Here is a 22,368-nt window from a genome sequence, read left to right on the forward strand (position 1 = left end):
ACATGCATTTATGCCATCGAAGCTGCTCACCCAGTACAAGCTAAACGAAACGCAGAATATGAATCTACATAAATGCTGGTACTTGGCAAGGCATTACAATAGTTACACAGAAACACATTTTTCCCTGCGTATAATTCATAAAATGTAGCGCTGCCCACAATATCTACACTATTGAGCTAAACTATTTTCAACGACTGCCCCCCCCCCCCCCTCCGGCGAATGCTGACTGGTGGTGTTAGGGTCCCCTGACACTTTAAGGAAAGTTTACAAGCGGAGCTGAGACGAATGAAGTATCATTGTTGCGACGACACTGACCGGAAATGGTAAAACCACTGCTATAAGCGACATTGAGAAGATGCGGTTTTTATGCCTAGGCACGTGGCAATGAGCATCTTGGAAAGGAAGGAGCTGCTCGGCTGTTCATGTCCCACTGTTGTGAGGATCTACGGAAGGTGGTTGAAGGACAGTGGAACCTCGAGCACGAGGCAAGTCATTGTACGTCCACGACTCATCACGCAACATGGAGTTTGGAGGCTTCCCCGCCCTTTAAAGCAGATCTGACGACAGAGTACAATGCCGGCGCAGGCACAGGTCTTCCCTTGCACATCAGTCAGTGCACATTGTTGAACACGGAGCTTTTCAGCAGCGGCAAGCCACACAACTTTTGCATAACATTTAAGAGAAATGGACCACAAACCAACTGCGTGAGAGAAAGACACGAAAATAGTTAAAATAAATAATGAAAGACACTTGCTGACCTTACAAGAAAATTATCATATATACAAAACAAAGGAAGAAAAGGAGCTACTACTTGACAAAGTGAATGTAACTAAACACATTGCTTACGCTAACTGATTATACAGAGGAATGGTCAGTGTTCGCCGGCCGAAGTGGCCGAGCGGTTCTAGGCACTTCACTCTGGAACCGCGCGACCGCTACGGTCGCAGGTTCGAATCCTGCCCCGGGTATGGCTGTGTGTGATGTCCTTAGGCTAGTTAGGTTTAAGTAGTTCTAAGTTCTAGGGGACTGATGACCTCAGATGTTAAGTCCCATAGTGCTCAGAGCCATTTGAACCATTTTGGTCAGTGTTCAGGGACGTGACAGGAACGACCATTTGAAGCAGAAGACAGCTTGTGTAATATAGATTATTATTTATTTTCTGTATTATTCACTGTATGATCAAGTTTACATATGGACTCATATACAACAAGCAGTAAACATAACAACCTGCGTTCTACAAACTATCAATTAAAAATTACGTATTTTTAACATATTCATCTCTAAACATGAAAATTAAAATCACATTACACGTGTTGCATGATTCATAATAAGTGTTAGAATCTCCCAGTGTAAATTTCAGTGCTTTCGTGCACCCTTGGAAAATCATCTTGCATTGTTTGTCTGAGTGCTTCTAGACGTTCCCTAATGCGGGCAGCTACGTCGCACTACTTCACTTACAACACACGATAGACAACTGAGCATTAAGCAGGCTAGTTTAATGCCAGAAAGATATCCTGAGCAAAGGGGCTGAGAGCAGTGAGGTAGACCGGACTACAACAAAACGTCAAAGAGGTTGGGTGAGTAAGACACATCCATGTGCACCAGTAGCACAGAAACAAATCTACAGTAAATGATTTCTATCTCGAAAACTATTCAGAGTAGGGCATATGAGGAGCAACCAATCAAAACGTATATTGTCCACCTGTGGACAAAATTGAGTTTCATGTAGTTTCGAGTGGTATTTTATGTACTTTGCATGATACACCAATCAGATGCGTCTATCTGTATATTGTAACACCGGAAAAGTATCTTGAAAACTAGCGGTTAAAAAAATCAAATGGCTCTAAGCGCTATGGGACTTAACATCGGAGGCCAGCAGCCCCTAGACTTACAACTAATTAAACCTTAACTAACCTAAAGACATCCTGCTGACCGAGGCAGGATTCGAACCTGCAACCGTAGTAGCAGCGCGGTTCCAGACTGAAGCACCTAGAACGGCTCGGCCACAGCGGCCGGCTAAAACGAATGTATATTGTCTACATGACTGAATGAATCAGAACGTATAATGTCCACCATTTTCGTTTCAGTTTGCTATTGTTTCATCTGCTTTGGCAGTACTGTCGATGTTAACTTTTGTCAATGCTTGCGGCTGTTCAAAGCTTTGTTGCCTTCTGGTATTGTTTGACATCCTTTTAGCAAAATCTTTACTGTTAGCACTGCACAGCAGCAGTATTCTGTTGTGTTTTGTGTCCAACGGATTTAGAAGAGGAAACTGTGACTATGGGGAAGGAGCGTAAAGATTGTGAAACAAGAAAAAGAATGAAGAAAGCAGGTAAATCTGTTTATACCTTCTTATTACAAAAATAGAATTTGTTTCCGTAACATTCATCGTAAATAATGCCACAAGAAATAGCACTTTCTTATTCTTTTTGTCCTAGATATCGTGATAAAGATCCTTATTTAATGAATTTTGATCCTCTCTGCCAACATAGGGAAGGTCGTTTTAATTGCTGCTCTATCCCAGTAAAAGTTCTACGTAGAACCAAAAGCAATGTGTTTTCTACACGGAATGAAAAACACGATGATGAAAAAATATCGTATCATCTGGACGTAAGCAGTCCAAAACGTCGGCGCATCTGCGGAGAAAGTGCCCAAGTAAAAACCAACAGCTATCACAGTAAAATATCAAGTAATTTGAGGATTTAATACAGATTCGCACTATTTTTCATTTCTTCTTAGTGAAGTATATGCTTCTACCGATACTAAACAGGAGATGATCCAACAGACTCTGGAACACTTGCAGTTAATGTTCCAACGTGCATATCTAAACAAAGAACATCATTACTTCACAAAGTTAAGTAGGTAACTATCGCATGCTAACATGGGTTTTTGTAAACTACACGTGATATAAGAGAGTGAGAAAATTCCAGTACGTGCCGCATTTTTCAGAAATTCTTTGTTATTGGACAAACAAGATTAAATACCATTGCGAAAGGAATTGCATCTGGGAGAGGACTAACGGATAAAAGAGGCTGTGATCATAAGATCGCAAAGTATGAAACTAAAAGAAAGCATGTGGTAGAATTCTTATCAAAATTAAAAGCCTCTGTAAGTCATTACAATAGGAACAAAAGCCAAAGACTGTATCAGTCGTGTGAATTAAATATACACAATATTTTAAAATTATACAAGTCAGCAGCAACTGATCTCAAAGTTAAAAGATTATTCTTCACCAGAATTTTCAACTTCAAATTCAATTTGGGTTTTGCGTCCCCTGCCGATGATGGACGCAGTTAATATCTTAGTATGCGGCATGAAATTCAAAGTGCTGTAGATACAAATCACAAGAAGTTAATGACTGAACTTCATGCTCATAGGCTGAAATCTCGAGCTTTTCATAAATTAATGAAGCAGTCGACACATCGAAGTAATACCTTTGCATTTTACTTGCAGTAAGTCCAGCCTCTGCCAAAACTGATTATTGAAGAGGCAATTATGCCCGACAAATTGCATTTTCTAGCTTATGTGTAACAAATATAGAAACCACACACCCTGTTTTCTATGTATGGAATGAAGCTCAAGCTAGAAGTGGGCCACAAGAAATTGTATCAGCCATCACAGATTTTCTTTCTAAAACATCCTTTGACCAGACTACCATATCTCTCAGACTCTTTGGTGATGGGTGTGGTGGCCAAAATAAAAATCGACATCTGATTCATGCTATTGCATTCTGGCTACTGATAAGTTCTCCATTTTTATATAAGGGATGTGTATTTATATTTTCCAGATCGAAGACATTCTTTTTTACCTGCAGACAGGGTCTTTGGACGAGTTGAGAGAATAATGCGTCAAATTCCAGTTATTTTGAATACAGAGAAGTATGTACAGATCTACAACGAAGTTGGGGAAACCGGGGGAAACATGGGTAACTGGAAAAGACTGGGAGCTTAAGAACTTTGATAAACTCTCAAGGGAATGGAAAAAGATGGATGGTATCAGTGGAGTAAAAATAATAATTTTGAAAAGTCAAAACTGAACCATGTCGGTGATCAGGATATAAAATTTAAAACAGAAATTCATTATTACTTCGATGGTCCTTCTAAATTATTCACGACATTGGCAAAACGTGGACATAAGATGTTCTCTGCTACTGAAAGACCTATACTAGCTTTGTCAGGTATGATAAAGTTAGAGAAAAGGGATGATGTGAAGAAAGTGCTCACTTTAAGGTTCGGCACAAAACTGAAAGATGAAGAACAACTAAATTTTTTTCACAGACTGCAGCAACTACACTTCAGAAGATAACGAATGTGATTCTTTACAAGAAGAACCAGCAACGAACAAAATTTAATTAAACTGCCTGTAACAAATTATTCTATTGAACAGTTTTTTATGTAATTTAAGGCTTTGTAGCGATATTTCAAGTAAATATTAATATTACATTGTTATAAGTTCTATAATTAATGTTAATCAATTGAAAATTACTGTAAGTTAATAATTATTTTCAGGTATTAAGGTTCGTAAATTAATGAAGATTTAATAGTGAAAACCCATCAAAAGATGTCATATCCTAGGTGACCGATCAAAATGTATATTTTCCAAGACATAAATTGATTTTAGAGCCATCCTAATCAAATTTTGATCTGTTGCAAAGTGGGATAAAATTCAGTATCTCAACTCGGAATTAACTGTGAAAACAGCATTGTGTTTCATAGAATAGTTTAGGATATATCAGTTTTTCGCTTTTCCTGATTATTTGCTGCTCACATGCCCATGTGAAGTTTCTACTTCAGATGAGCGTTCGTGCCATGTCCCTGAAGACTGAACATTCCTGCTGGGACACTCTGTGTAGCAGACAAATATCCCAATAGATAATCACAAATCTCATTACTCTCCTAAGTAGGGGCTATAAAAAAATGTGGACACACACACAAACCAACTTATATCAACACACATGATTTGAGAAAAAAAAAGTGAAAATAAAATCCGAGAAAGCTAGCAACACTACCAAAAACAGATGACAACCAAGACAAAGAAACGGCAACTGACATGTTACAAAACCACGGTGACTATACAAAGAAAGGAGGCTTTCAACCACTTTGCCATATGAGGAATAGATACATGGTTTTCAGATAAGGCTCAAATGGTTCAAATGACTCTGAGCACTATGGGACTTAACTTGTGAGGTCATCAGTCCCCTTTTTCAGATAAAGAATTAGACATTTTACCATAAGCAGTTTTCCATTTTATTATAAAAAAGTTCCTTGGGCTCTTTTTAAATCTATAACAAAATGTGTGACAGTGACGAAAACCGAGTAATTAAAACAGTAAGAAATATAGAAGTTACGTGCGGCATGCAAAAGGGGTTTTTATTGTAAACTACTGCAGCTTTTATTTAGCTGCCACGAAAAATTTTCACCACAATAAATATGGATTCAGTAATGTGACGACACAGAAAGTATTTAGGGCGATCTTTAGGGCATGCATGGTCTTTGTTCTTGTTCTATGGTCTTCGGTCTTTTGCTGGACAGTGTTGATTGTGCTTTTACCGAGAGGGCTGTGTGGCTAAGCAGTTGAATGGGGCCATGTACTAAAACTTTTCGTTGGATTTGGAATTATTTTGTATGCGCGAGTTAAGTACTTCGACTTTTCACTGGACTTAGATAATTTGAGTGTGTTTTTGGTGATTGATTCAGCATGGTTTTACGAACTTAACTGTTGTCTGTGGGACTTGAGGCAGCTGTGAACTGTAATTATTAGCTGTAGCTGATATTTATACTCGCATATAATGGAAGTATTTCATTTTTGCAGCGGTTAGTAAAAATAATGAACTTTAGCGTTGAATGGCTACTATTTAAGAAGGGTGTATGGCAGGGCTGCTCACACCTGTCTTGGTCAATGGATACATTCAGTCGGCAATAGCTTACGTTAAGGAGAAACTAGCAGCCATAGGAGGAATTATAATTCATGGTAATAAAACAGACGTGCTGAGATTTGCCGAAGATCTCTCAGGTTAAGTGAAGATGCAGAAAAATCAGAAGCAATGCTAGCACAGTTGGAAACCAGCCTCATCTCTTCCAATGATGCGAAAATTAATAAAAATAAAAAAAATCTTATTGCTGAACAAACAAAAGATCGTTTCTCAATGCTCACTTAACAGTGAGGACACACACAAGGGTGGCGGACACAGAGCGACGAAGGACATGCGCTAAAACTTGTATCAAATGATAAAACCCACCCTCACGAATAAAACGTAAAACTAAAGCTACTGTTGAGGTATTGTCGCCCAACACCGAAGGTAGGGTGCTAGGAAAGTTAAAAGTCCGCCGCAGAGCGGCTAAAAGTGGGCAGACGTAGGGAGTAAAGCTACATCAAACGGAAGATCGAGGAAGGACACTGCAAGCCGAATCCACGGGGCAAAAGCTACTTTCGATAAAAGAAGAAACCTTTGCACTTCTACCAGCATAGAAAAACATTTGTTTCGAGTGTGCCTGCCATATGGAAGTGAAACACGGACACTCGGAGGAGCTAAAAACACAAAACAAGTCTTCGAGATGTGGTGCTATTGTAGAAAGCTCAAGATTTCCTGGATAGACATGATATCAGTTTTCGTCATTATCATTAATCCGACGGTGTTTACCTAGTCATTTCACTTATTTATACGTATTATTCGCTGCCTTATCTACTTACTAAAAAGGGTATGAGGATCAGTTCTGTATTAAGTGCATGGGCCTTAAAGCGACGCTGTATGACCGACCCCTATGCTATCTCAATGAATGAGGGCAACAAATCAGGTCGTGCACTACCCACACCGATATTGACTAATAAAAGCACTGGTGCGCTCGTAGGTACTGGCTAGACACGTAATGGTGGTGCTGCATGAGTCGAGAAGGCCGAAATTGTGAACAATTGTTTAAATATGAAAAGAATTTTCCATCATTCAGAGAAACTCTCGCAAATTAACCATTTCACTCCTGCTATTTAGCCTTCGGATGTATACAAAAGTTTCTCGCACGATTTATACACTAAAAAAACTAAACTCCTCCCAAACAGTTCATGAAGCCCCAACGGTACGAACCGACCACCGTGTCATCCCCAGCCTACAGGCGTCACTGGATGCGGGTATGGAGGGGCAAGTGGTCAGCACACTGCTCTCTCGGCCGAATGTCAGTTTCCGAGACCGGATCCGCTACTTCTTAATCAAGTAGCTCCTCAGTTTGCCTCACAAGAGCTGAATGCACCCCGCTTGCCAACAGCGCTCGGCAGACCAGATGGTCACCCATCCAGTGCTAGCCCAGCCCGACAGCGCTTAACTTCGGTGATCGGACGGGAACCGATGTTACCACTGCGGCAAGGCCGTTGGCGCTTTATACACTACTGGCCATTAGCATTACTACACCAAGAAGAAATGCAGATGATAAACGGGCATTCATTGGACAAATATATTATACTAGAACTGACATGTGATTACATTTTCACGCAAGTTGGGTGCATAGATCCCGAGAAATCAGTACCCATAACAACCACCTATGGCCATAACAACGGCCCTGTTACTCATGGGCATTGAGACAAACAGAGCTTGGATGGCGAATACAGGTACAGCTGCCCATGCAGCTTCAACACGATACCACAGTTCATCAAGAGTAGTGACTGGCGTATTGTTACGAGCCAGTTGCTCGGCCACCATTGGCCAGACGTTTTCAGTTGGTGAGGGTGAAAGGGTGCAGTACCACCCGACATTGAAAATAGGTACAACATACTTCATTATTTTTGTCAGAACAACACATTTTTTTTGTAAAACTAACTCAGTTTCAATTAATACAGCGAAGCCGGATACCAGTGTGGGAAAGAATGACAGTTTATTTATTTAATTGATCACATGTGCACTTCCACAAAATAAATCCCTACATCCAGTTTGGTGAGATCTGTGAAATGAATGAATGTATGGTCGTCTGCTAACCGCAGATAGTGAATGTGAATATATGATCATCTTTGAGACGATCCTTTGGCCACCTTTGGTGGGACCAAAGAGATGAAATTTACCTGAGCTTTGAGCGCCTGAAATGTGGCTGACCAATACGATAGCAAGGTGCTCCCCCACTTCGACAGAGGTGCGAGAAGAACGGCCATGTTTCAGCACTCTGCCACTGGATCTTGTGCTGTTAAGACCTGTCTTAGTTGTGCTCCGTAAAGACAAAAGAGTGGAGACATGGTATGCATGTGGAATATTTAAGAGTAGTTTGAAATAATATTTTCTCTATTTCAGGAACTTTTGTGGGGAGAATTAAATGTCAGGCAGGTAATATTAATGGGATCGTAGTAATCTTCGGAAGTGACCAATGGTCACAATGAAACCACGTGTTCTTAATATTACTTTGCATCGGAAGTGACCAATGGTCACAATGAAACCACGTGTTCTTAATATTACTTTGCATGATATGATTCCGTGTGACGCTAGATTCAAACTCTGAGAGAGAAGCAAGGTGAGTCGTCCGTCTATCCAGCAACGCCACTTGGCTTGCATTGCACAGGAAGACGTGCATATATCTCCAGAGTTCATAGCAGGAAAGTAGAATTACAAAGTGGGGCAGTGTCATGTGAAACTGGGATAAATATTAATTGAAGATGGAAAGCTGAAAGTGATAATGTTGTGACTATTCCCTGTCTTGTATTCCATGTTGCAGTGTGGTGTATGTCATGTAATTTAAGTATGTGTGGTTTGCATGGGAGAGTAGCAAGGTAGTTTCAGAGGTAGTGGGTATGCATGTTCCTTTTGTACCGCTCGGTCTGGAGGAAAGTTTCGTGATGATGGTTGTGAGAGTCGAAGTGTGAGATATAGCAAAAGATCCACCATCCTATCCACAAAGTGCACTGTAGCGTTAAATAATTACGAGACCGTAAGGTAGAGAATCACCAATGTTAAGCCATGCCCACTGGGCGGAATTTCTCATGTGTTATTGTTGTAGATTATAGAATTTGTGGGTTTAGGTTATAGAATTTATCGGAATAAATAAGATAGTGAAAAGAAAAAGATTGGTGGCCTTTTCCTTCGAATTGTATGTTGTCATGATATCCAGAATTTATAATGTGTGCGCCACTTATATTCAGTGCGATGGCCACGTGTTGATAAAAGCCGTTAAATAAAAAGGAAAGAAAATGTGGTATTGCCAGTGTGTAGTGAACAGTCAGAGTTCTGTAGATTACTGATAGTCAGATGCGTGTTTCCGTTGCATATTATTCATACAGGAGGGTAATTTGTAACTTTATTGTGAGTATGAGAGTTCATATTACTCAATAAATAAGAATGAATCCACTCGCTTGGCAGACCACTCATCTTGCAGGCCTGACTGCTTGATGCCACAGTATGAGCAAGGCTTGTGGGTGCCTCTCATAATTTCGACCCTGCCAGGATAGTTTGCCAGGATTCTGCTGTTAGGGTTTGCTGTTAAGATTCTTTTTATGGAATGTATTGTGATAGCGCTAAGAAGTAAAATTTTTTTTGTTTGCAATTTCTTTCTGGATTGGTGAGGATCTTTTATTTCTTTTTATGTAATCGCTTGGGATGTCATCTAAGGTTGGAAGATCATTGTAGAATTTTTTTTGCGTAATGTCCATAGTAACTAGGTCACAGTCGAAAAGTGTAGTCACCATGGAGAATAGTGATTCTGGCGTGAATGTAGCAGTGCGGCAGGAAGTAGCTGTCAACCATGAGCTAATGAGCGGGAACGGCTAACACTCGGAAGGGGCTGAATTATTCAGCGGACCGCGGCTAGGTGATCCTTTAAGCGGCGGGCTTTGTCCACAAATGGGGGCTTTTCCCGATGACGCGGGCGAGCCGGGACTAGGTCAGGTATGCAATAAAAGTGAAGCTACCCTTGGCGAAGCTACGGTTTCTCAGGCGAACGAGGTGAGCGCACCGAAAGTAGCAAATGACAATGTGCTACTGCAGTTTTTACAGAGGATGGACAGAGATAATAAGGAGAGAGATAGGGAGACTACGGAAAGATTGGTAACATATCAGGAAAGATTGGAAGCGATTGATAAAGGTAATAAGGAAAGATGGGAAGCGTATAAGGAAAGATTGGAAGCGATGGATATACATAAAAAGGAAAGATTGGAAGTGGTGGATAAAGATAATAAGGAAAGATTGGGGGCAGTGGATAAGGGAAATAAAGAGTTAATGACGAAGCTACACACAGTTATCAATGAGTGTCTGCCCGCGGTTAATAATCGGTTAGGTGAGGGGGAGAAGAATCTGGGTGCGTTGAAGCAAGTATGTGACGCTGTGAAAGAAAAAGCCAATAATTTGGAGGTACGAATATTTGCAATAGAGAGTGATACTACTGAACGTAGGGACATGTTGCCGGATGAGCGAATCAAAGAGGTAGTGGTCAGAATGAATACGATTAGTGCAGATGTAGAAAAGATCAGTATAAGAGGCGAGACAGGCTCTGACAGTACGCAGCGAGAGGTTTATGCCAACCAGGGGGAGATACAATCACTATTACAACTTAAAGAGGCGCAATTAGAAATAAGTAGGAAACATAGGGAAGAATTAGCACAGTTGCAATTAGCGTGCAGTAGCGAAGGTGACACACCACCAGGTAGATTGCAGAGGGAGAGTGAGATAAATTCAAAAAACGAAGATAGGCAGAAAGCGGAAGACGAACTCAGAAAGTTAGAAGAACGGTTGAGTCGGATAAAACAGGTGGCAAACCCAACTGGGTATAGTCCAAGGCTGTCTCAATTTCAAGATTCATTACCTTCATCGTGGGGACCGCTCCTCAAAATGAAGTTTGTGTGTAACCATTTGAGGGACGAGGCTAGAGAGAAAATGCAGGAAGTTATTAAAGACTGTAGTAGCTACAAGATATTTTGTGACAAGTTTTTAAATGAATTCTGGTCGAAAAGTAAGCAGGACCAGGTTAAGCAAAGCATATTGATGATGCCAAATTGTAACGAAGGTGGTATAAGAGATCCAGTGTCGTGCTATCAGGAAATGCTGAGACGAAATAGGTATTTGAATGTGACATACGAACCTGGGGAGTTCATTAGGATCTGTATAACGAAGTTGCCAGTGAAATTGCGCAGAGATATAGTGATAGCAGGCAGAGGCTTAGACGATTCTGCGTCATTTCAGCACTTGTTACAGGAACTGGGAAATGAGAGCAACATTGTGAACGGAGACACGACTCATAGGTCAGACAGGGTCGAGGATAGGAACGGCAGAAACTATCAGAATGACAGGAGAGCATGGAATCCCGGCATTTCATTCTTGTCATAATGGATTGAAGGATAGGAGAAACTAATCCAACATATCAGCCCTTAGCATCTTGCCTTAAAACACATGCAGCTGGCACTGAAAATTGTCTATGTAGCAGACATACTCTACTGATATGTAGGAATGCAAATACCATACTTCTGATCATAGAATAAAACACCAGTAATGGCATCTGTTAGGCTGGTCTCTCAGAGCAAAATTTGCAAATTTTTATTTGGAACAGTTAAGTAAAAGGACTGTTTCCTCAAAGAAACCAGTTGCTAAAATGTTATGTAATAGTGCCAATGAGTCCAGTTTAATTAGTGTGATTTGACTATTGCAGGTACTTAACACGTAATGTAAAAAGTCAACATTGTGATCTGTATGGAATAGGGTACGTTTATACTGCTGTTACAGGTAACATCAGTAATGTGATCGAAGTTTTTAAATTAGACGCCATCTGATCGGTAGTATGTCATTGTCATAGTGACAGTTATGAGGTGTTGCGTATGGTTGTTCAGAATCTGGTGTTAGGGAAAGAGGCCACTAGCACCAAAGTTTCTAACACTTGGGCTGTCCCATCTCTGCCAGTTTGTATACTCTCTGCACACATTTAATTTTCATGTAAGCTCAGATTCCTAACTAGCAAATTCTTTACTGTGTATAGTGGACCATTCAGAGTGAGGCGGATTGTCCATGAAAATGCTGTACTGACTGAGATGATCAAGGGAAAACAATCTTGTGGGCTTCATCACATTTCTAACATCAAATTATGGAAAAGTTAAGGATAGATCGAAAGTAGGCAATTTATGGTAGATAGTCAGAGTATTTATTTGTGGTGTGTAACGTTGTGCAAGGTCAAATCGAAAATAAGAATTTTCAGGCGGGATGTCAGGAAGTATGACGGAATAGACTGGTCGAATGAGTCATGAACAGGAGTCGACAGAGTGGTGTATGTACGTATTTCTTGTCGTGTGAATAAGGATCAAGCAGAAACGACGTGATGATTAATGAGTGGATAAAGATGGTAGATAGAGAAGTGACGTGATAAATAGTAGTGGATAAAGGTGATATTTAAGGAGAGAAGCGACGTGAAGCAGTGTGATTAATAACGAGAGATTCGACGTGATGAAACAGTGGTAAAGAAAGGTGAGTAGAACTAATAATGTGGAGATGTCTTAGAGGTATGTGACAGAGAGGCCTGTGTATGCTGCAATCGAGATTGATGCGAATGGCGAAGGAAGACAAGGAAATGATGGAGTAATCGACGGACGGAGAGCCGAAATACGAATGAAGAGATGAGGACAACTGCACAACATGAAAGGACATAAAGGGAGTATGAGATCCAGATGGTGAATGTTGTGAAATACTGACATAAGATGTAATATAAGTGTAAATCTAATTCTTACCATAACATTTGCTACATGAAAAAAATAATTTTTGTTGTTGAAGCCTGGTACCAGTATAACTAATCAAAACGGTACCAAGAATGTGTACAGTTATTTTGCAAGATGAATAATTTGTGTATTTTTTGTTCTTAGATGAAATATCGCAATTCTAAGTTGATATTTAGCAGGATGAATAATCGGTAAAGTGAACGCAGAGGTAAGCCGATGGAGAGAGGTGCCAGAGTGAAAGGACGAATTCGGAGACTGGAAAGCGATCTCCGAAACAGCTTCATGTGTTATGTGGTTGAGTATAAGGGAGCAAAGGTATGGTATGTTGTCGTGACTGTGGTGGTGTTAAGGTTAGCTGACGTCTAGACCTATTCTGTTAGTGTATTAATGGGTTGAATGAGAAGGAAAATGTGATGTCTGGTGAGTGAGAGTCGTAGAGTAGTGTGATCAATGCGCACACTCCTGTAAAGGGGATGCTACCGATCCATAACTAAAACGTTATTGTGTTTTATTGTTTGATTGGGATGAACCTCGATGGCAGGTCAGGATCTGACATGTGGATGGTACATACGTGTCCTAGAAATGTTGTTATATATAATAAAATGTAAAATATATAAAGAGATACTAATTTCAGTCTGTCACAAGCACAAGGGTGCATTGTGCGTTGTAGATTTAGAGTCATCAGTTTCTAAAATGTTTATTGTGTTAGGATGTTAAAGTAGTTTACTATTTAACAACATGTGGTAGGTAATTGTGAGCTGTGTAGATTATTTCTTATTTTTTTGTTAGAACACTTTCAAGGGGTATTAATTTCAGTCTGTCACAAGCACAAAGGTTCACTGTATATTGTAGTTTTAGAATAAACAGTTTCTAATATTTTCACTATGATAGGATGTTAGAGTAGTCTACTATTTGATATTGTAATTATGAGCTGTATAGATTGTTTATTATTCCTTTTGTTTTTTTTTACACTTTCATGTTTTGTATGAGGGACGACAGGTACAATCAATAGCACAAGTGTGGGCTGTATATAGAAAAGGGATAAATGTTGATGTTATATGTGTAGAAAACTAGGGTGTATGATTTTATGTTTTTTAGAACAAAGATTCTTTTATTACCAATGTATCTAATAGCTCATACATGTAATCAATGAGTATTTAAATACTGTAAGAATATCCTTTTGTCTGTAATGTTGCGAGATGCACGGAAGGGTCTGACTGATAGGGTGTCGTAGCGCTGAGGGGCTACACCTAACGCGCCCGTACCACATAAGCCAAGCAGACGTTGGCAACAGAGCCGGTGCGCTCCCCACTCCACTGCCGGTCGGGGTACACTCCACGCGCCCGCTACAGCAGGTCAACGGCCTGGGGCGACACGCACGTACCAATGGCCATTCATAAGTTCCGCCACCCTTACGACTGGGGAAAGTATCCCGCGGAGGCAACAGCGGGTGGTTTCTTCTGCTCAACGGCGGAGCGACGGCAGAATGAACGACGTGCGGCAGAGTCCGGTGGACATTTTTTACCAGCAACTATTAACTAGTACTGGACTGTGGAGCTGTGAAACAAGATGACTGCTCGTATGTCTCCATAAGGTGGAAAGTGAGTGGTGGAAAAGATTTTGTCTTTAGCAGACAGGACGATTGTTTTGTTCTGTCTTGACCACTGAATGGTGGGATCCATAAACTTTTGGCAGTGACTTGTTAAGTGTACTTTGTAAATTGCATATGGGACGCTTGGTATACTTAAAGAGGACAGTTGTCGTTTGGTGACTAATTATTGTATGAACGCAAGAAACTAAAGTGGGACATTGACATTTGCATTTGTTGTAGGAGACATTTCTTTAATTGGTGCGGGAATAAGTGCTGTTTGTTGGAACTTACGACTTTTAATTACACCATGAACTCAAAGGACAGAACCGTGGGTAATAGTAGTTGTTGGGCCATTTCTGGACGAAGAGATTCGTGTGGATGGTACGCTGAGGGTGACTATGACATTTGTGTTTAATGTGAGATACAGTTTACTGTTCAGTGCATGTTCAAAATGCCGATTTGAGTGACTTAAAGACTTTTGTCCGGGTAACCAAGGGAGAGCTTTGACACCGAGACAGTGTTTCTAGGGAACCTGTCAGCAACTTTTTTGACCCCAAGAAAATCACAGAATGAAATGATTCCGTGTGACTCGCAAGATAGGAAATAATGTTTGTACTTGTAATTGTGTAAATTTTTTTATATGTTTCATTCCTGAAGGGACACCAAGTGTAATTGTATTTGATTAACATTTGTGTTTAGAATAGTTAGTGTTTTTTTGTTTGTTCTGGGTTACAAGTACACGTAACTTGTTTATTAGAATATTTGGTACAATGATGCTTTAATTATTAGCCAGTGGTGTAATACTAACGTAGCGGCTCTTGTTGCATAGGTCAGTAAGATTGTCACAGGGGACAAGAGTTTGCATTGCACAACAAATATCGGAATTAACTGATGCATTTTGATGTTGTGGACAGTAATGATCTTGTTGGTATGTTGACTGAAGCCACTTATTTGCATTATCACAGTGGTGGTATTTCACATTAAAGTGTAACGAAGGCTAGTCGAAATGCAAGTTCTTGTCGTCTAAATGTGTAACAACAGAGAAATGAGCAGTAGAGTAAGATACGAGAGCTACTGGTAGATTCAAGCACTTATTGCTAAACTATTTGCTGCGTGTATTGATCAAAGTTGATGGACTGACTAGCTCAGCAGCAGGTATTTGTACTGGTCGATAAGGATAAGGTTAAACTCACAGTCGAGTAGTGGTGGCAATTGCTTAGGTGATGATAGTTAATGAGGTATGACATGATGTCTTAGACGAACTATATTACGTAACCAGTATGTAACTTGTGGTATATATCATTGTTTTTCTTCTCAGTTTTATTTCTCTGTAGGTTTGATGTATATTTTAGAGTAATGGTATGGAGCCTGAGATTATACGTGGAACTAGTGTACGCAATTTTTTCTTTTGTTGATTTTGTTTTGTATTTAGCCATTGCTGTGTAAAAGATTATTACAAAGCAATTTATGAATGTCAGATTACTTGCTCTGTGTTTGGACGGTGAGCTATTTAAAATTTCATTAGTACAATTAGTATTTTTTTTATTTGTCATAGAATTAGTAAAGTCTGGATTACTCATAAAAATAACGAAGATCCCAGTAACTAAGCAAATTTTTACCTCAACATTATTTTTTATTTGTATGATGTAATGTTTTATTTGTCATGTGGATTATTGTAAATTTGTATGTGTACGTTACTCCGGATTGTGGAGAGTAAAATAATGCTACAACTGTGTCAATAATTTGGTAAAGTAACAGCATTTGGTCGTCTGTTTGAGGTCACCAGGGGCTAAGGTCTCCTCCTGGTTATTTTGATTACTTGCTACGTTTGTTCTAATACAGTTTTCTTAAAATAATGTTCGGAACTACCCTCGTATTGCAAGGATAGTACCATGCCATTTTTTTCTGCGTGGGTAGCCGGTGGTGAAAGGGTACAGTACCGCCCGACATTGAAAATAGGTACAACATACTTCATTATTTTTGTCAGAGCAACACATTTTTTTTTGTAAAACTAACTCAGTTTCAATTAATACAGCGAAGCCGGATACCAGTGTGGGAAAGAATGACAATTTATTTATTTAATTGATCACATGTGCACTCCCACAAAATAAATCCCTACATCCAGTTTGGTGAGATCTGTGAAATGAATGAATGTATGGTAGTCTGCTAACCGCAGATAGTGAATGTGAATATATGATCATCTATGAGACGATCCTTTGGCCACCTTTGGTGGGACCAAAGAGATGAAATTTACCTGAGCTTTGAGCGCCTGAAATGTGGCTGACCAATACGGTAGCAAGGTGCTCCCCCACTTCGACAGAGGTGTGAGAGGACCTGAAGAATGGCCATGTTTCAGCACTCTGCCACTGGATCTTGTGCTGTTAAGACCTGTCTTAGTTGTGCTCCGTAAAGACAAAAGGGTGGAGACATGGTATGCATGTGGAATATTTAAGAGCAGTTTGAAATAATAATTTCTCTATTTCAGGAACTTTTGTGGGGAGAATTAAATGTCAGGCAGGTAATATTAATGGGATCGTAGTAATCTTCAGAAGTGACCAACGGTCACAATGAAACTACGTGTAGCAATAAGTTGAAATACTTCTGTGTGCTTAAGTTAAGCTGAATTACAAGCGTGTGTACAATAAGTTGAAATATTTAAGAAATAGCGTGTGTACCATAAGTTGAAATATTTAAGAAATGGCGTGTGCAGGACTTGAAATTAGGGACGAGTACTTCCACATGGTGAGTACTGTGTGAGTCTCAATCTGTGTATGAGACAAAGGATAAAGTGAAGTACTCGTCCATGGTATCAGTTGAGGTCTCGCGTGTGTGATGAATATGTTCTTAATATTACTTTGCATGATATGATTCCGTGTGACGCTAGATTCAAACTCTGAGAGAGAAGCAAGGTGAGTCGGCCGTCTATCCAGCAACGCCACTTGGCTTGCATTGCACAGGAAGACGTGCATATATCTCCAGAGTTCATAGTAGGAAAGTAGAATTACAAAGTGGGGCAGTGTCGTGTGAAACTGGGATAAATATTAATTGAAGTGGGAAAGCTGAAAGTGATAATGCTGTGACTATTCCCTGTCTTGTATTTATGTTGCAGTGTGGTGTATGTCATGTAATTTAAGTATGTGTGGTTTGCATGGGAGAGTAGCAAGGTAGTTTCAGAGGTAGTGGGTATGCATGTTCCTTTTGTACCGCTCGGTCTGGAGGAAAGTTTCGTGATGATGGTTGTGAGAGTCGAAGTGTGAGATATAGCAAAAGATCCACCATCCTATCCACAAAGTGCACTGTAGCGTTAAATAATTACGAGACCGTAAGGTAGAGAATCACCAATGTTAAGCCATGCCCACTGGGTGGAATTTCTCATGTGTTATTGTTGTAGATTATAGAATTTGTGGGTTTAGGTTATAGAATTTATCGGAATAAATAAGATAGTGAAAAGAAAAAGATTGGTGGCCTTTTCCTTCGAATTGTATGTTGTCATGATATCCAGAATTTATAATGTGTGCGCCACTTATATTCAGTGCGATGGCCACGTGTTGATAAAAGCCGTTAAATAAAAAGGAAAGAAAATGTGGTATTGCCAGTGTGTAGTGAACAGTCAGAGTTCTGTAAATTACTGATAGTCAGATGCGTGTTTCCGTTGCATATTATTCATACAGGAGGGTAATTTGTAACTTTATTGTGATTACGAGAGTTCATATTATTCGATAAATAAGAATGAATCCACTCGCTTGGCAGACCACTCATCTTGCAGGCCTGACTGCTTGATGCCACAGTATGAGCAAGGCATGTGGGTGCCTATCAAGAGATCTGGAGAATGCGCTGGCCAGGGCAGCAGTGGAACATTTTCTGTATCCAGAAAGGCCTGTACATGACTTGCAACTTGCGGTCGTGCATTATCCTGCTGAAATGTAGGGTTTCGCAGGGATCGAATAAAGGGTAGAGCCACGGGTCGTAACACATCTCAAATGTAACGTCCACTGTTCAAAGTGCCGTCAATGCGAACAAGAGGTGACCGAGACGTGTAACCAATGGCGCCCCATACCATCACGCCTGGTGATACGCCAGTATGGCGATGACGAATACACGATTCCAACGTGCGTTCATTGCGATGTCGCCAAACACGGATGCGACCATCATGATGCTGTAAACAGAACCTCGATTCATCCGGAAAAATGACATTTTGCCATTCGTGCACCCAGGTTCGTCGTTGAGTACACCATCGCAGGCGCTCCTCTCTGTGATGCAGCGTCATGGGTAACCGCAGCCATGGTCTCCGAGCTGATAGTCCATGCTGCTGCAAACGTCGTCGAACTGTTCGTGCAGATGGTTGTTGTCTTGCAGACGTCCCCATCTGTTGACTCAGGGATCGAGATGTGGCTGCACGACCCGTTACAGTCATGCGGATAAGATGCCTGTCATCTCGACTGCTAGTGATACGAGGCCGTTGGGATCCAGCACGGCGTTCCGTATTACCCTCCTGAAGCCACCGATTCCATATTCTGTTAACAGTAATTGGATCTCGACCAACGCGAGCAGCAATGTCGCGATACGATAAACCGCAATCGCAATAGGCTACAATCTGACCTTTATCAAAGTCGGAAACGTGATTGTACGCATTTCTCCTCCTTACACGAGGCATCACAACAACGTTTCACCAGCCAACGCCGGTCAATTGCTGTTTGTGTATGAGAAATAGGTTGGAAACTTTCCTCATGTCAGCACGTTGTAGGCGTCGCCACCGGCGCCAACCATGTGAATGCTCTGAAAAGCTAATCATTTGCATATTACAATATCTTCTTCCCGTCGGTTAAATTTCGCGACTGTAGCATGTCATCTTCGTGGTGTAGCAGTTTTAATGTCCAGTAATGTATGTGTTTATTGACGGCGACTACATTACACTTGTGAGGGTGGGATGGAAGGAAGCCCCATAGTAGGAACGTTCTGTGTCATAGACCTTGGACGCCTGTAGTTTTCTGCTAAGTCATAACAAGTTTATTTCGGCAGGTGAAGCTGTGAGAACGCTGTACATGTGGGAGGCTAGGAGGTTTAATTCACTCTAACCTCTGTCCTGCGTGTCCGCCTACATAGCTGAGTCGTCACTGTAGATGGCTTCCGTACTGCCAAGGATGTTTCCTTGGTGGGAGGACTGGCGCGGAGAGCACTTAGCCTCGTGACGCCAACTGAGTACTTGACTGAGTACTAGCGGCTCCAGGGTCTGGAAAAGCTGCAAAAACGGTCGGGAGAGCTGTGTGCTGACCACATGCCCATCAGTACCACATTCGCATGGTGACGCAATTCACGGCGGGCGGTAGACATCCCTTGGGCCTTAACTTCCAGGATGAGAAGCACGTCTTCGTCGTTTGCAACGCAGAATCACAAACCACACAGCGGTTTCAATACCGCGAGTTTGTACAATATTCTTTTGCCGTTGATACAGTTCAACATATGAGCATTATTCGCAGGTTCAAATTGGCGTACCGTCTTACTGAAGGATCCCATCTTTGCAGGTCAAACAACCATCCTTAGTAACCTCCAAGGATAGATGTTTTGCAATATCGGTCAATATTACCTACCATACGTACTGTAACAGACTTGACAGTCACTTTATGTAGTACCTTTTGCCGTGCACTTGGCCATTTCACGTTGGAACTGTGCTCTCTAGTCGTTAGAGGTGATTTTAATTTTGATTAGATCTACCTTCTGCAGATGTAAGACAGCAGGGGCCCATTATTAGCCTCTAGTGCTGACCGTCCTGGTTAAAGGGTTTCTCAGCGTCCCAACTGCAGGCTAGCACAGGTGCTGCGAAAGCAGTCGGATTCCCTGCCTTTTCATTTTGCAGAATAAGAAGTGTTCCTGCAGCAGGTTGTGGATTCGTATTGTGACCAACATATCCAGGAGAGGTGGGGAGTAAACAGGCGAAAATACATAGACTCCACAACAGTGCCTTATATTCCGGTACTGGAATCACAACTGTCGGGAGCTGGGCAGGGTGCTGCCACAGCTGCTCTTGTTGGAGTCCTGCTCCCACAGCAGGCTTATCAGCAGATGTAGCACCAGGCTGTGTGTTGTTGTAACTGTCCAGTGCAGCGGATGCAGATGCGCAGGCCTCCGATGTCTGAGAAGGCATATAACTGTAGACCTCCCGTACGGCAGGCGCGCCTGTCGAGTCGGAATATGAATTTTCCCAACGCTCCTTTGGTAGGCGACCAGACAGCTGCTGTTCATCTCCTTTCAGCAGTGTAACAGTAGATTGAGGAGCACTGTTCTGGTCAACAAAGCCACCTGGACCTTCAGGAGCGGAGGAGCTAAGCTTGAGAGTGTATGGTGTTTTGACGCTCACGTCAGGGCAGTCCTGCTGAGCTGCAGTTTCTTCCAGATAATTGAAATCTGCTCGTTGGTCGTCAGAGCCATGGACAACTGGACGTCGACACATACTTCCCATAGCATGGTAAGCAAAAGAGGATGACAGTATGGTGTGGTGACGAGACTGAGTAGCTACAGTAGATGCTGCACTTGGAAAAGTCAGTAGATTTTGCAACTTCTTCTCCAGTTGACCATCTTCATGTGCTACTGCTCCTGGCTTCATATTTCCTAATGTTTTGTATAGTTTTCCATTTAGGTCCACAATGATCATAGACCCACCATCTTCGGGGAACAAAAATGTAGCTATTACTGGTGCGACCACCTTATCATCTTCAATTAACTGCCTCTCTGCAATATCCTTTTCAGGGCACCTGAGGAAAGAGCAAAATGTACCTCTGTGTTAGTCTTTGCTGAACACCATTCAAGAAAGAAGTGATTTACGTCTCCTTTAAAGAATGCAGTGTCAGCTAATATAACATTTAATGTTACTCTAGATTACAAAAAGAAAACAAATATTGTGTTGTTGTCTGTGACAGAAGTGCCTGAGAGGCATAATGTACCTTGGCGACTAATATTTCAGGAGGACATATTTACACATGTGACTCTGTCAAGACCTTAAACATAGCACAGTTCACTGTCAGACCGTATAATTTATCACTGTCTTCACCCATTTATACAACAGTAAGATCACAACATTGTGCCATATCATATTGGAACATAGCACGTAGTTCTGGAAAGTGTATGGAAAACACGTGCTGTGTCAAAATGGAAAGAAGTCACATCGGTCAAGTGCCCACATTTATCTACTACATACCAGTGTCATTCGGGTAATTACAGACATTTATCCGGCTGGTAAGAGACAAACTGTCTTTTATCGGCAATGCTAAGAAAGGAGTCGCTAGATTTCAATTTTTTTAGTGGGTTCGGAATACGATGACTTTAGTAATATATGTCGTTGACTCAAACAATTCTAATGAGAGACTCATGAATTATTGCCCATGTGGACTTCTAGAACGTTTGCAGAACCACATAATGGACAACCCCGATGCCCTGTGGAAAGATTACGCAGAGAAAGATAGTGTGGAATTCCACTATATAATCTCCAGTGGCGCTTCGTTATTGGAAACTGTGATGTCGAGTAGCAGCCTACTATGTCAGGACTCCTGTATTGTTCGTGCAGTTTGTTAGGTGGCAGGAGTAATCTGACCAACCTCCTGTGATGCTCTGCTCACCTTCGTTTGTAGTCGATGTATCTAATTCACGAAACGGTCGAGCACTAGACATGGAGTTAGGTGGCTCGGTTTATGGTGGCAGAAGTCACTTTTATTACAAGCATTCAAGCAGCTAGAGGAGGCGTGATGATGGCTCAACTTTCAATGTGATCAAACTACGTGCCAATTTACTCGGTTTCACTCGAAATTTCTCAGCAGTATTTCATGAAGTGAGGGCTTGGCCGGCCGGAGTGGCCGAGCGGTTCTAGGCGCTTCAGTGTCGAACCGCGCGACCGCTACGGTAGCAGGTTCGAATCCTGCCTCGGGCATAGATGTGTGTGATGTCCTTAGGTTAGTTAGGTTTAAGTAGTTCTAAGTTCTAGGGGACTGATGACCTCCGCTGTTAAGTCCCATAGTGCTCAGAGCCAGCTATAAGGGCTTGAGTCCCTTGGTGACTATGAGTCCTTCGAATAAAGTCGTTTTACAGTATGGTCCCCTTATTGACATTCGAGAGCAGGAGGCTATCCCTAG

General features: G+C 41.3%; 1 protein-coding gene and 1 pseudogene across 1 annotated transcript in view; both read right to left on the reverse strand.

Annotated features, from left to right (window-relative positions):
* LOC126469535 (uncharacterized proline-rich protein-like) overlaps nt 1-22,368 on the reverse strand; it is a 120,788-nt gene that overhangs the window by 41,175 nt on the left and 57,245 nt on the right. The gene's annotated exons all lie outside the window — the stretch shown is intronic.
* On the reverse strand, nt 7,248-7,364 carry LOC126471795 (5S ribosomal RNA; annotated as a pseudogene).

This window comes from Schistocerca serialis, chromosome 3 (assembly GCF_023864345.2).
Source record: "Schistocerca serialis cubense isolate TAMUIC-IGC-003099 chromosome 3, iqSchSeri2.2, whole genome shotgun sequence".
NCBI classification, from domain to species: domain Eukaryota; kingdom Metazoa; phylum Arthropoda; class Insecta; order Orthoptera; family Acrididae; genus Schistocerca; species Schistocerca serialis.